The sequence below is a fragment of the Lampetra fluviatilis genome, chromosome 19 (genome assembly GCF_964198595.1).
Source record: "Lampetra fluviatilis chromosome 19, kcLamFluv1.1, whole genome shotgun sequence".
In the NCBI taxonomy this organism is placed as follows: domain Eukaryota; kingdom Metazoa; phylum Chordata; class Hyperoartia; order Petromyzontiformes; family Petromyzontidae; genus Lampetra; species Lampetra fluviatilis.
Genome location: NC_136293.1, coordinates 7,154,765 through 7,169,015, shown reverse-complemented (window position 1 = coordinate 7,169,015; position 14,251 = coordinate 7,154,765). Strand labels below are relative to the sequence as shown.

The 14,251-nt window shown below is 50.6% G+C and overlaps 1 protein-coding gene across 8 annotated transcripts in view; it reads left to right on the top strand.

The window, feature by feature from the left end:
- The window catches only part of LOC144937589 (dachshund homolog 1-like), a 259,425-nt gene that overhangs the window by 127,230 nt on the left and 117,944 nt on the right, over window positions 1-14,251 (top strand). The window lies entirely within an intron of this gene.

Sequence of the window (14,251 nt, the reverse complement as noted above, 5' to 3'; positions counted from 1 at the left end):
TGCTTAATTATACTTATCATGTTACTTGATTATAAGAGTTTAGAATAGGAGGCTGAGCCTTCAGTGGGGTGGTGGTGGGGGGGGGGTTCAACTTCCTCTGGCCACCCCCCCTGCTCTCACTCCCCCCTCACTCGATGCCACGGGGCTGCCTCAAGGACTTTTGTACACGTGACGGTGGACGAGTGGTGGAGGCGCGAAGGTATGGGAGGTGTTTCTGGTGGCAGCGCATCCCACCACGGGATGGAGGGATGACATTGGCTCACGTGCTGGAGCTAGGGGGATTGTTACATCGCAAGTACCGTAAGAAATGCCGATGGCTTGCGGGAGGAGGCCTTCATCCAGCAGTGGAGTGAACATCGCCGATGAGGACGACGACGATGACAGTAATCTGTGATTGATGACGATAGAAGCCGATGTAGTCCCCAGGTCTCGGCAGTGCCCGTTATGAAGTTACGCACGGACGGTTCGCGTGATTCTGTGGTCGTGACAGAATGGTTAGTTTGTAATTCATTGTGAAGTTGTGTTTAATTCACGACAGCGGCAAGCGCAAGGACTCGTGACAGCAGTCAGCATTCATTTGGGCACGGACGCGGCCCAGCGGCAGCATGTTCGCCTCTTGTCGCAGAGGTTCAAGGTTTGAATCCAGCAGCGGCCCCAGTTAATACCGCAGCGTCGTATTAAACGTAGTAATAATACCACGTGCCATCTGCTTCACTCGCATCGGACGTTAGAGAGATCCCCCCGATGTCATTCGCAAGAGCAGGCCATCGTGTGCCCCCGTTATGGTCTACATTTGAACAGATTCGTGAATTACACTGCAAATTATTTGCTTTGGTAAAACCAAATAGCGATCCTGCTCTCTATTGGTACTCTGTATCCATCAGTGAAACACAGTGGCTGTGATAGCCTTGTGCTGTAACAATGGGGCAAATGGCAATTTATACTAAATCATTATTATTATGATCATCATCATCATCCTCACCTTGTGGGAAAGTCAATGGTGGTTGTCCGATGAATAGACTAATCCCTGCCTTTGGAATGTGGGATTTCCAGCACAGGCTGTGCAGGGGCGGTGAATGGGATATGAGCACCAATGCCTTCAACTGCTCATTTGCACAGGAAACCACTTTTGACTTTGACTCTGGGGCAGGGAGTGGGTGAGTGAGTGGGGGGGTCGTTGGGTGTCGGTGAAAACCAAGCATAAACGGTCTCATCAAATGCCTCTGTCTGACATTTGACATTTATATTTCCCCAACAAAATGGCAAGAGCCCAAGGAGCAAACAAAGGTGAACTAACGATAATTACGGCGATCATTCCGTAATTATTAAGGCCAAGGTCCAAGAGGTCGTCACGGCCCTTTGCCGTTGAGGCCGCCACACCCGGCCATCGCTTCTCTCCTGCTGCTAGATCCCTTTCGTCACGCGGCGGCGACGGCGGCTTATGATGCATGTGGCTGCTTGTAATTCAGCACTGTGGAGGCAGCGAGGGTTGGCGGATCACGCACACAGATGTCGCGTAACTCCTTTACCGTGGGTGAACGTCGAGGTGCCCCATACCCTGGCTCGCCAGGAGAAGGCTTGACAGCAAAGTGTGGTGCCAATGAGGGCGACAGAGCTTGGGCAATTGTTGGCGACAGTTCTGGCTGCCTTCCTGCTTTGCCTGTGGTGTTCCCGTGTCTCTGGATCTACACATTTGTAACTTTAACTTTGAACTTCAGACCCCTCAGATGGGATACAATCTACATCTGACCTCCAAGGACCACTCTGACAGTCTCATTACTTCTGTCGCCATCTGGCAACTGCCTTGTCAGGAGGTGGGAGTGCCTCCACTTTACCCCACCACACACGGCTGATTAACTGTGGTGTACTGTACTCAATTATACTGCCGGGTGGACAGAGTCGGTGGAGAGGGGTGGAGAATTTCAGAAACTTGCACCGTCATTTCAGTTGCCATGCCGTGAGATCGAATCTGACCGGCGACCTCTGCATTGCACCACAAATTAGGGGTTGCTTTTTTTCCTTTAAGGGTGGGATGGTGTGTGCTTGTGCCCGTGCATGCATGTGTGTGTGTGTGTGCGTGCGCGATCGAGTGAGCAAGCGGGCGAGCGGATGAGCGAGCGAGTGGGCAAGTGGGCGGGTGAGCATGGGGGCGAGCGGCCTAGAGTGGGGCCGCCCGGGCGAGCAGATGTTACGAGCCGCGGGGTGGCACCGATGGGGGCAGGGGTGGGTGTGTGGCGGGAGGGGCTGGGGGGGTGGAGGCAGTAGGAGGGGGGCACAGGCTGGCAGAGTGCAGGGGGTTTGGCAGAGGGGGTTGGGTGGGTACAGACCAGGGCCACGCGAGAGGGGATGGAGCTGTGCGGGGGCGGGGATGAGAGGGATGGGGTTGGGCAGTCGTCCGCCCTTCTCCTCTGGTCCCTTGCTTCATTTGAAATGGAAAAACCTCCTTAGATCGGCCACCGGAACAGATGACTTACGGCCGCAGAGACACTGAAATCCAAGCCAGACCAAATGTTGCGTGGTTATAAATATTTTGTCCTGGGCACCGTGGGACCCGGGATGAGTGATTAGTGGCGATACAGCTTCGTCTGTGCTGCTACATCAGAGCGGAGATTTTTCATATTAACTTTTCTTTCTGCTTTTTTTCTGTCGACCCCCCCTCACCCGCCCCTCACCCCCTCTGCCCCTCCCCTCCGTTCTTCATTACGTATATTTTTTTTCCACCCTGGCACAGGACCCGGTCCTTATGCCTCAAATTGGCTGTAATAAACCCCTCCACTCACATCCACGCAACTTCATCCGAAAATTAAATTACATTTTAAATCATCGCATTAATGAACAGTTTGGGAAGAATATGAAATTTTGCGAGACACGTTCTCGGGTTTCAGACATCGCACACACACGCGCGCACGCACACCACGCGCACACACACGCACGCACACACATGCACACGCACGCACGTGCACCGAATACGCCGAGATGACAAGATGTGGTGACGGTTCCGCGCCACGCGATCAGCATCGCGCGGCGGCGTGGGATAAATCGCTCGCCGATTAGCGGCTCCCAAACCCAGTGCCTGCAGTGCTTGCAGTGCTGAGGCTGTAGTGAGATAGACCCCCAAATAAGTTGACGTTGAAACTTTAACCAATTACTCGGTGATGCTGCTGCTCCATTGGTAGTGGTGCACAAGCATAGTCAACAAAACAAAACGAAATCTCAACACCATAAAAGGAAAAAAAGGAAAAATATATAATAGATGATGTTTTGGGCAATTTTCCCTTCATGTTAGCACATCTACTTCTCTTGTGTGGCCGATGTAGATGCAGAGCAGCAACTACAATTTCACATTCAGGGGGTCAAGCCAGATAACAACGCCAGGAGCAGCGGAGTGTAATTGCTGTGATGTTTCCTTCGTATTTGTGGATTCGGGCATTGCGTCGTTATACGTTGTACGGTCTGTTCTGGATGACTGCAGTTGCACGCTGGAGATATGAAAATTTTCCATTTGGACATCAGGTATCTGCCATGGTTTGTGCGGACAATCAAACCCAGGGATCTTCTGAGTTGGCACTGTGATATGAATAAGGGTCATTGCATGAAACGTTGCCTATTATATATTATGTTTCCTTTAACATCACAGCGTTATTGATGGTGATTGTTGTCAATATGTAAAGCGATTGTCTGCTCAACTGAGCGTCATCTCACATTTCAGTGCTGGATATTCTGCAATTCTACGGCGGGGATGAGTCTATCCATAGGACAAACGCTGTTAACTTCCCCACAAAAGTGGTACTACTCATGTTGTCGTCGTCTGCAGAGAGGCGACGGGGCTGATTCTGAACCCCTCCCAACTGGGACGTGAACTCGCAACCTTCCGATGGCGAGCCGCTCGCTCTACCGCTGAGCCGCCCATGGCCCTTCGATGCGGACGAGCAAATCCGTGCGATGTCCCTTCTCAGTGAATTTCTTTCGGAGACTTTTTTCTTTTTCTGTTTTGATTAGAATATTTGAATTGTAAAACAGAACAAAAAAAATTGTACATGTATGTATAATATATACTATATTTATATATATATGCCCGGATGATGATATCGCGTCCGACGAGGAAATTGAGTGATGAAAATCAGCAGGTGGGATCCTGAGTCATGGTGACAGTGTGGGGAAGCCTTCATCCAGCAGTGGATTGATCATGGTTGATCTGATGATAACGATGGTAACGGTGATGTTGATATAATTTATACAAAGAGCCACCACGGAGCCTCTTGGGTCTTTCACGCAGGGCCTGCTGCTGTCCACGCCTGTTAACCCATTGCAAGCACAATCCTCTTTACCCAGCCCCCCTGTGTACTCTGTGATTATTGCTCTCATTTCTTCCTTCCATTTTCTCTCTTTCCTTTTATCTTTCCCGCTTTAGATCGCAACTAGGTTATTTATGTATTTACTAGCTGTACCCACCCGGCTTCGCCCGGGACTTGGATCCACCACGCCCGGCCACCTTTGTCTCCCCAGTGGCGATGTTCACACACCACAGCAGTTACTCGTTTGAGGCTGAGTCGACCTAGTGGAGGCCCAGGATCGGTTGAAATAATCGTCACCGGTGGTGGCCGTGAGCGGGAATCAAACTCGGGTCGCCGGATTGGTATCGCAGCGCGCTAAGCGCTACACTACAATGCGTTACGCTTCCACATGAGCGGGTCACGTGACAGATTTGACGTCACAGCTCACTTGGCGTGCAAAAAATAGATGCATTATTGAGCTCCCCCCCCCCCCCAAAAAAAAAAAACTAAAGTGTATTTTTATAATTTTTGCATGGTGTACAGTCTGGAAAGTACCCACATGGCAAATTTCAAGTTTGTTGCATGTCGGGAAGTACACTAAACATTTTGAACAGACACACATAATCACAACTTTGCCTTTTATATATATGGAGATATATCCATCCCTCTATACCACTGCAGTCACTCTAGTCACCGGCAGTCAGTCACCTCTTGGTCACTCTTCTATCGCTACTATTGTGGTTGCTGTTCCCATTACCGTCACTTGTCGAATCCTCCACTCGTGTTGGTTGAGGACTATGTTGCACCAGACTCGAGTGTTTCGTCTTATCTCCACACTTTAAACCACCACACTACAGGTCACACACAACAACACCCTCTCACGTACCCACTCACCCACTTACTTACTCACCCACTCACCACACACTGCTTCTTCACTCGAACTGCTCCACTCTGGGATTCCCTCTTCTCATCATCATCATCTCTTTGCCCTCATGCTCTTACCGAGTACAACTTCCAGAACAGTGCTGATTGTCGCGGACCGCCGCTTGACATTTTCTGGGCGTGTGCTCAGCAATTGTGTAAAAATACCCGATACGGTGATCCTTTGCATTCCAATTCTGTTGACCTGAAAATGTGAAAAAAATTTTTTTAAAGCCAGCACGATAATTAATATCGAGGGTTCACGTACACGCTCGCTCGCGAATCTTAGCCCAGCCCGTGTCGTATCGTCCTACCAAAGCCACCACCTCTCTCTCCCCTTCTCTCTCCCTTTCTATCTCTCGCTCTCTTTCACCCTCTCTCCCTCTCCACGGCAAATTTTTACATGCAGAGCGTCAAGCGGGAGACACAAACACACGGACTTTGCGTGACATTCAAGTTTACAACGGCACTGACCTTGAGTGCAGAGCTTCATGATGCCCGAATATTAATTACCCCACGCGCCCGCACACATGCCGTGCACAGACGAGAGTGTGCGGGTGGATCGGTGGGGGTGGGGGGGGTTTGAGGGAGCGAAGAGGGGAGGCGAACGAGCGGGCGAGACAGGTAGGGTAGTGTAAAATTATGAAGGCTATCACCAACAACGAGTAGGCGCTATAAACAACGGCCCGTTAGGACTTGTAATAAGTGCAGTCCCCTAAAACTAAACAATAAATACATCATTATTGCATCAGTTAATTTAGAAAACTGAAAGCTTGCCCAAACACATCGCCTATGCAGTATCCATTTACAAAATAGGGTGAATCAATCATTTGTGCGGCATGCATGCACACACGCGCACGCACGCACGCATACATGCGTAATATATTTATATTTGTGTGCGTGTGTGCGCGCGCGCGTGTGTTTAAACCTATACGTTGTTTTCAACGTAATTTGATTTTGTAACTCGCTGAGTGAGAGCAGAGGAAGCGTGGCGAGTGTGGGAAGCGATGCGTGGTTTTATCTGCGTTTTTTTTTACCGTCGCCCAAAACAAGATTCGCGATTGTATTTTTTTTCTTCTCGGGTTTCCTTTTAGCCAGTCGGTGAGATTCACTCGGGTAAGGCCCCTTTCCCACCCTGATTTTGACCCCGTTGCTCATCCATGCCACGTTGTAATATAATAATAAGACTGATCAGGGCTTTATGTAACGCGTGATGTTTTTTTCTTCGGAACACTGCTGTAGATAGGTTAGCTCGGAGTTGGCATTATTGGCGTAAAGGCACTACCACTAAATTAAAAGGTATTGTCTATACATAATCCTATATCCTGGTGCTCTACATTCCTACAATCCTATGAACTGGTTTATCCATAACACTACTTTATATCTGTGTGCTCTATATTTCTCTGAACTGGTTTATTTGAAATAATATGGCGAGATGAATGTGCCAAGGTGCCACAATGATCCCCAGAACACCGTTGTGGACCGTTCCGCTGTTCACAATGTAGGAATGTGAGCGAAGAATATTCAAAACACGTTCCTCAGTAGCACTGTTGTGGACCGACAAAAAGGAAACGTGTACGCAATAGGCAACGTTTCGAGCAATGACACATCTAGTCACGGCACGTAGAGAGAGGTCCAGAGAGGTAGAGTTTGTGTGTTTTATTGTTAACTGTGCTTGTGCACCACTGCCAATGCAGCATCACCAGCATCACCAAATAAATCTCCCAAAGAAGAGAGGTCTCAGCCAGTCTACGTCATACCGGCTGTGACGCATGGATCAGAAATTTTATAGGCCCAAAATTCCGAGCAGCCAGCGAAAAGCAGCAACCATTGAAGATGTGATAGGTTGAGAGTTAACGCCTTCCTTCAATTGAGCAAGGTTACAAGAACTTGGGAGGGGGGTGGGGAGGGGTAGAGAGTCGATGGGTAGATAATTCCACGGACATGAACGTGGAACGAAAGCTGAAAAGTGCGCAAAGAAGCATGGCGAGATGCTGCACGCTTGGAGTTACACCGAGAGACAGAGAGAGGGACGCATGGATTCGAGAAGTCACCCACGCAGGTTAGAAACATCACCTTCGAATGTTAACAAACACGTAAGTGGCCTTGCACAGCACACATCTCGGACAAAAGGGAATGATGGCCGGCAGTTGAGACTGTTGACAGCTCATAGGAACATTGGCCGTGGAGACGGAGCGATGAAATCAGCTCAAGTGCAGACGGTTTGGTTGCATAACTCGCACCGTGAGAGATGATGATGATGATGGCTTGGAAGAGGACTTCTTCCAGCAGTGGATTGAACATGGTTGAAGATCGTGATGATTCAGGGACAAATGAACATGATATTCTGTTTGACACTTCACAGACGCATCCCTGCTGTGTGTGATATTGGATTCGCTACATCGCAGGGACTGGGATTCGACAACGGCTCGGTGCGGGTAGGGGTGGGGGACGGAGGTCTTCATCCAGCAGTGGCTTTATCATGACTGATGACGATAGCGACGACGATGATAATGATGCTCATCCGTGTGGCGAGGAGGGTCCATCTGTCTGTTTCGCTCTTGTTCACCCCAACTCCCCCGAGCGAACGGTTAAAGAACGCGCGGCAGAATGAAACGGCATTGGGGGTAGAATTGAGCTTTCGTCCGTCGTATATTGACATCCGCGTGCACGCGCTCTTTACACCAGGGAGACAGGGCCCCCCCCCTCCACGACTCCCCTCCCTCCCCCACGCACCCCCCCCCCCCCCACCGATACACTTATCAGCAGCCGGCACCGATCGATGCAGACAGACAGCATCACACGGACGGTATGATTGCACTCGACAGAAAATTAATCGAACGAGGACGGCAGGGGAGTTTTGTGTGTGTGTGTGAAAGCGACCAGTTTTTTTAGGGGGGGGGGGGGGTTGGTGGGGGGGGGGGAGTGGAATAAGAAAAGCCACAGCGTAAAGTAACAATAATAGTAGTAATATTAATAAAAAAAGTGTTCCGTGTCAATTTATCTCGCTTACACGCTGATGTACTTTGTTCGTAGCCGCACCGCTGCCAATTACCTTGAGTGGAATGGGATGTTGGGATGTTTGAGCGAGCGAGCGAGTGAGCCGGGTCCTTCGTTTTTTCTGTCCGTCCGTCCGTCTGTCAGTCAGGCTGTCAACGCCGCTCAACAGGTTTAGCGTTGCTCTCATTGCGGACAGCTGACGTCTCGCGTCGATTCAGTGGTGGTGGTGGGGGGGGTTGGAGTTTGGATCGTTTGAGAGATCTCTTTTGTCAGACGATGTATATTTATAATAAAAAAATACTCCCACAGCGCAAAACGGTGAATAAATGCGGACAGACCAACGTTACGTCGCGAGCAGACGGGTGTCATTGAGCCCAGCCGGCGTCATTCACCAACCGCTACTACCACATCCGCCACCAAAAACAAAGATCCCTTGTATAGCTTGTAACAGACTGTTGGGGAAAGTGCTGTTAGCGAGCACCTATGAAGGCCGACACGGCACACGAGAGGCTGGCTAGCCAGTACCACGCCCTTTGTCTCCCCAGTGGTGATGTTTAGACACTGCACCAAGTACTCATTTGAGGTTGAGTCGGCCTAGGGGAGGCCCAGAACCGGCTCAGGTAATCGTCACTGGTGGTGTTGGCCGTGAGCGGGAATCAAACCCGGGTTGCCGGGTTCGTAGCACAGCGCGCCAACCGCTACACCACCACTCCTCACTGCCACCACACACACACACATGAGCGATGGGGCTGCGCTTATCTTCCATGACATTCCTGCACCAGTGGTGGAAATTCCACATTGCTATGGCAGGGATCTCTCTCTACGGGGTGATCGCTTTTAACACTATAATATATAACGAGCGCGTATGGTATCCGTGCCCTTCTTGAGGGGGCACATGGCTGTCGCGGAAGACGGGTGAGGGTCTGCCAGCGGGGGGGTTAGGGCGATGTTGCCATCATTGTCAGTGGGTTTTACCCATCTTGATTTGAAGCTTTCGTGACTGCAGGAATCCATACTCTTTGGTTCTTTCGGTAAAGTCACGTCATCCGGACGGGCGCTTGTGTTGCGCCCGAAACGTCGTGATTTATTTTATTTTATTTTTATACCGACGTGACTTTACCGAAAGAACCAAAGCGTATATGGTTTTTACCCAGTTACGTAATTGCTCCTGTCTGTGGGCGACTTGGTCCGAGTAATCCTCCACGAGTTGGTAGCTCTGCCGACGCTGCGCACATGGTTACGACCGCGACGATGCTGATGATGCTGATGATGATTCTGCTGCCGATGGTAATGAGCTGAGTTGACGCCCGTGGGGCGAGTGTGGGCACTTAAGTGGCCATCGCGTCACGTGACCACCTCCCGTTCCCGTTGTTCCTGCTGCCTTTGCTCTTTTTTGCGAGTGCGTGCGAACATGCGTGCGTGTGCGCGCGTGTGTTTTCCGCGTGCATGTGTATATACGCACGCATAAAACGCACGCGTGCGCACGCCCAGACATAGCGCACGCGTGCGTTTGCGCGTGTGTGTGTGTGTACGTCGTCGTATTATGCTCGGGAGGGCCCAGATGAAAATGAATGAGGATCCTGCGCTGTGGCCCTAAATGTCAACCTGAGCCATTTATATTTCAGCAGCGACAGCAGAGTGGAAGGCATAAAACCTTATTCATCAAGCAGAATCCATTAACGTGTCACAGTGTGTGACCGGCTTTAAAAACACGCGCGCCCGCATGTTAATGCGCTGCTCTCCGGCTCAAGGATGTCAATATTTAACAAGTGCAAATGAGAAGCGGCTACGTTTGCAATGCCCTGATGTACGCAGGCCCCCCCTCTCTTTCTCCCCTTCTGCCCCCCCCACCCCCACCTACCCCCCCACACACGTCGTCCTACAACCACCACCAACAACAACAACAACAAATAGGGGATGTGTTCCTGGAGATGTGACTGACAGGAGCTCTGCCGCTGTGAGTATCCAGGCCAGCCGCGTGTTGTGGCTGGCCTGGATACTCACACCACGTGTCTAGATGTAGCTAAGAGACACCCACACCACGTGTCTAGATGTAGCTAAGAGTCACCCACACCACGTGTCTAGATGTAGCTAAGAGTCACCCACACCACGTGTCTAGATGTAGCTAAGAGACACCCACGCCACGTGTCTAGGTGTAGCTAAGAGACACCCACACCACGTGTCTAGATGTAGCTAAGAGTCACCCACGCCACGTGTCTAGATGTAGCTAAGAGTCACCCACACCACGTGTCTAGATGTAGCTAAGAGTCACTCACACCACGTGTCTAGATGTAGCTAAGAGTCACCCACACCACGTGTCTAGATGTAGCTAAGAGTCACCCACGCCACGTGTCTAGATGTAGCTAAGAGTCACCCACACCACGTGTCTAGATGTAGCTAAGAGTCACTCACACCACGTGTCTAGATGTAGCTAAGAGTCACCCACACCACGTGTCTAGATGTAGCTAAGAGTCACCCACACCACGTGTCTAGATGTAGCTAAGAGTCACCCACACCACGTGTCTAGATGTAGCTAAGAGTCACTCACACCACGTGTCTAGATGTAGCTAAGAGTCACCCACGCCACGTGTCTAGATGTAGCTAAGAGTCACCCACGCCACGTGTCTAGGTGTAGCTAAGAGACACCCACGCCACGTGTCTAGATGTAGCTAAGAGACACCCAAGCCGTGGTAGAGTATTCCAATGCCACGTCAAGCGAACGCTTCTGGTGCTGACGACGGAACCTATCGACACAGAGCGGCGCACGCACAGCAGCCGGCTCAGCCGCTCGGCACTGAGTCAGTAGCCAGCAAGAGCTGCGCAGACCGTCATGTGATCACAGTGCGGTAGAACTCTTCTTATCCTCGATGAACGAGGAGGGGGGCCGAACCTGTACCCAAGAACCGCTCACTTGTAGAACACTGCCAGAGTGTTCCGTGTTTTCGGAGATCCAGACAGTGAGTGTTCCGTGTGTTTTGTGTGTTCCGTGTGTGTGTTTCGTGTGTTCCCTGGGTTTTGTGTGTCCCGTGTGTGTGTTTCACGTGTTCCCTGTGTTTTGTATGTCCCGTGTGTTCCGGGATCCGCTGCGCTTTTTGCCCGATCCTTTGTAGCGCTGGTCACGTTGACGGGAAGCAAGAACACATCAACAGGGTGGGAGTGTTTTACAAACATTGTCGCTCTTATTGGTGAGACAGCCTTTTGTAGGGTTCCTAGTGCCGTGGTGTAATCATGGTCAGCAGACAATGAGAATCAGATTATTTATTCTCGAGAAATCCGATGAGCTGTTAAGCTCTTCTTGACAGATGTCCAGACTGGACTTGCAACGTAGGGGTTGCATCTTCCATACCCATCACCCTGTGCGCCAGTTGAAACCCCCTCTGTCCACCCAGCAGTATAAATGAGTACATCACAGTCGGTCATTTGGCAGGTCTCCGTGTGGTAGGGTAAAGTGCGGATAACTCCCACTTCTTCTGAGACGTGTCGTTGTTGGGGGCGGTTTGGATCAATTAATCGTCTGGCCTGGTGTTTCAGTGGGAGAGCAAGCGGCTCCCAATAATCGTTTAAAATCCGAGTTGGAATCCCGATTGGTGAGGGGAGGTGACAAGCCCCATGATCGCTGTCGGGTCAACAGAATGACCACCACCATGTGCGGGAGGAAGCCAACAGCTGTTGTCCTGCGGACAAACTCACCCCCAACATAGGAACGTGGAATTTCCACCACTGTCTCGGGGCTGTGAATAAGGGAGTCGAGCCACCGATGTCTCATTTGGTCACTCGAGCAGGAAATCGCTTTGGCCGCGACTTGATTCTCCTTTGGTGTTGCGTGTGTGAGACGCGCCGTTTGATAGACCGCGCAGATGCGGACGTGTGTTTTTTGCGGGAGGGTTTGGGGGCGAGAGGGAGGAGGGTGGAGGAGGAGGAGGTCGAGTGGCGTTCGTCATCATTTACGTGTATGTATATTGAACTTCTTACGCACCGTACGTAGCCAACCTTGCGAATCGGAGGTGCGGTTTCAAGCTTCGCATCTCCTCTATTGTTGTTGTTGCTGTGGTGGCGGTTCGTCGCGCGACCGTCGCAGCCCGAGTGAGAGAGGGGGCCCTGACGAGGAAATGTCAAATCCTTCCCTTAATTTGTTTATCCGACCGGGCGAAGGAAAAACACGATAGATTAAAGCGATCGCCGAGCGCTGGCAGACGCAGCGCGTTAATTAGCGAACATCCTCTCCAATGCACTCCGACTAATGCTGCGCGCAAACACGGCCGCGGGAAATCTGCTGGGATACGGGGGGGGGGGGGGTGAAATAAAATTAGTATTTTTAGACAAAACACAATAAAAAAGACCCACAACAACGCCACAGCCGCCACCACCACTGTTTAAAAAAAACAGACAGAGCCAGAGGTCACCTCTGATGAGTGCTGTGGTGTGGCTGTGGTGTCTGATGTTTGATGTCCTAAACAAGGTTTCAGGGTTTTTTGTGGGTGTGTGTGTTGGATTGCCATCTCTGTATTAATTCGTAATTTATTTGGTGATGCTGCTTCTGTTGCTGCTGCTGCGTTGGCAGTGGCGCACAAGCACCGCTAACAACAAAAAACGGAATGCGTTCATCAGTATCAACACTGCGTGTGTGGCCTTAACAGTATATTATAGGCGACGTTTCGGTGAATGGCCCTTCTTCATGGCACACCACTGCGTTAGGTTTTCGCGATTGTGAGCTGTGCAGCTGTCAGATGGGTTTTCGGGTTTGGGCAGCGTTGTCCGACGTTTCGCTTCGCACTCCAACAGCTTCTTCAGAAATCTAAATTACTGTACAACGAAAATGTTGTGACCCGACAATACGTTGCGGCACGACCAGAAAACACAACGGGCAGCTGCACGGCAGCGCAAGCGTGAAAACCCACGCAGCGGTAAGGTCACAAAAATAAATCAAGAAAAGTTTTGAGGGGCTGTTCGGAGATGTCACGAAAGTTAGGGAGAGGTGTGGCGTTGTGAGATTTGAGGCAAGCCAGACCCAGAAAAAGTACCCCCCAACCACCAACCGTCCAAGCCCCCCACCCCCACCCCACCCCCACCCCACCCCAACCCACCCCCACCCTCACCCCCTACCCCCCTGCCCCTGCTCAGACAGCCGAGCAAACTTTCTTGGATGTTGTTGGAAATGTTTAAACTCCGGCTGACACTTAAGGTCAAAATATTTGATTTCTCCTTCATAAAGCAATTTAATTATTAACTTTTCCAATTAAGATGGTAAATTCTTTATCAAATTAATGTGGGCCCCGTTGCAATGTGTCAAACAGCGACAATGCGCGAGGTCGTTTGTCGGGAAGAATGTAATTTCCTGATATAAATTGCTTGCCGCGCTGACACCATTTAGAACGTGCTGATAGCCGCGGTGCGGGCCTTCCCGGCCGCACTTGAAATTGACGATGACAAAGGGGGGGGGGGGGGGGCGCTGTTTTTTTCTCCAAAACACTGATCTTTGCTAATTCCAATAAAACGCGCGTCGAATATATTTTTTCACGCTTTGTTGTTTAACTTCAGCCGCTTTGTTTTTCCCCCGCTCGGGCCGCCGACCGATGGGTTTCGACCAGGCGAGAGAGGTGGTCGGGAGCGTTTTGGTTTATCTGGCAGCTATCGCCTCCCGTGCGCTCACCGCCACTCGCTCTTATTGGCAAAGTCAAATTAACGACAGTGGGGAAACCACCCCCCCCCTCCACACACACACAAATAAATAACTAATGTTGAAAATAATAAACAAGCCCAAATGAACAAATTATTATTTTTTCTTTCTTCCGTAGGTACGCATTAAAATCCTTTAATAAAAATTAGGTTTGCCTTAATCGGACATTAAGAAGGCGTGTGCACAGCTGGTGATAACTTAAGCCACTGGGGCAATCTTAGCAGGAGAAGATGGGCAGCAAAGGGAGGAAACAACTCCCACATGGACACTGCGTGCGTGCATTTGTAGAGAGCTCGTCAAGCGGTTAGCACACTCCGCAATGGGCCCCTGCGACCCGAATTCGACCTACATCCGACGTGCGTCAGTTGCGATTACCTGA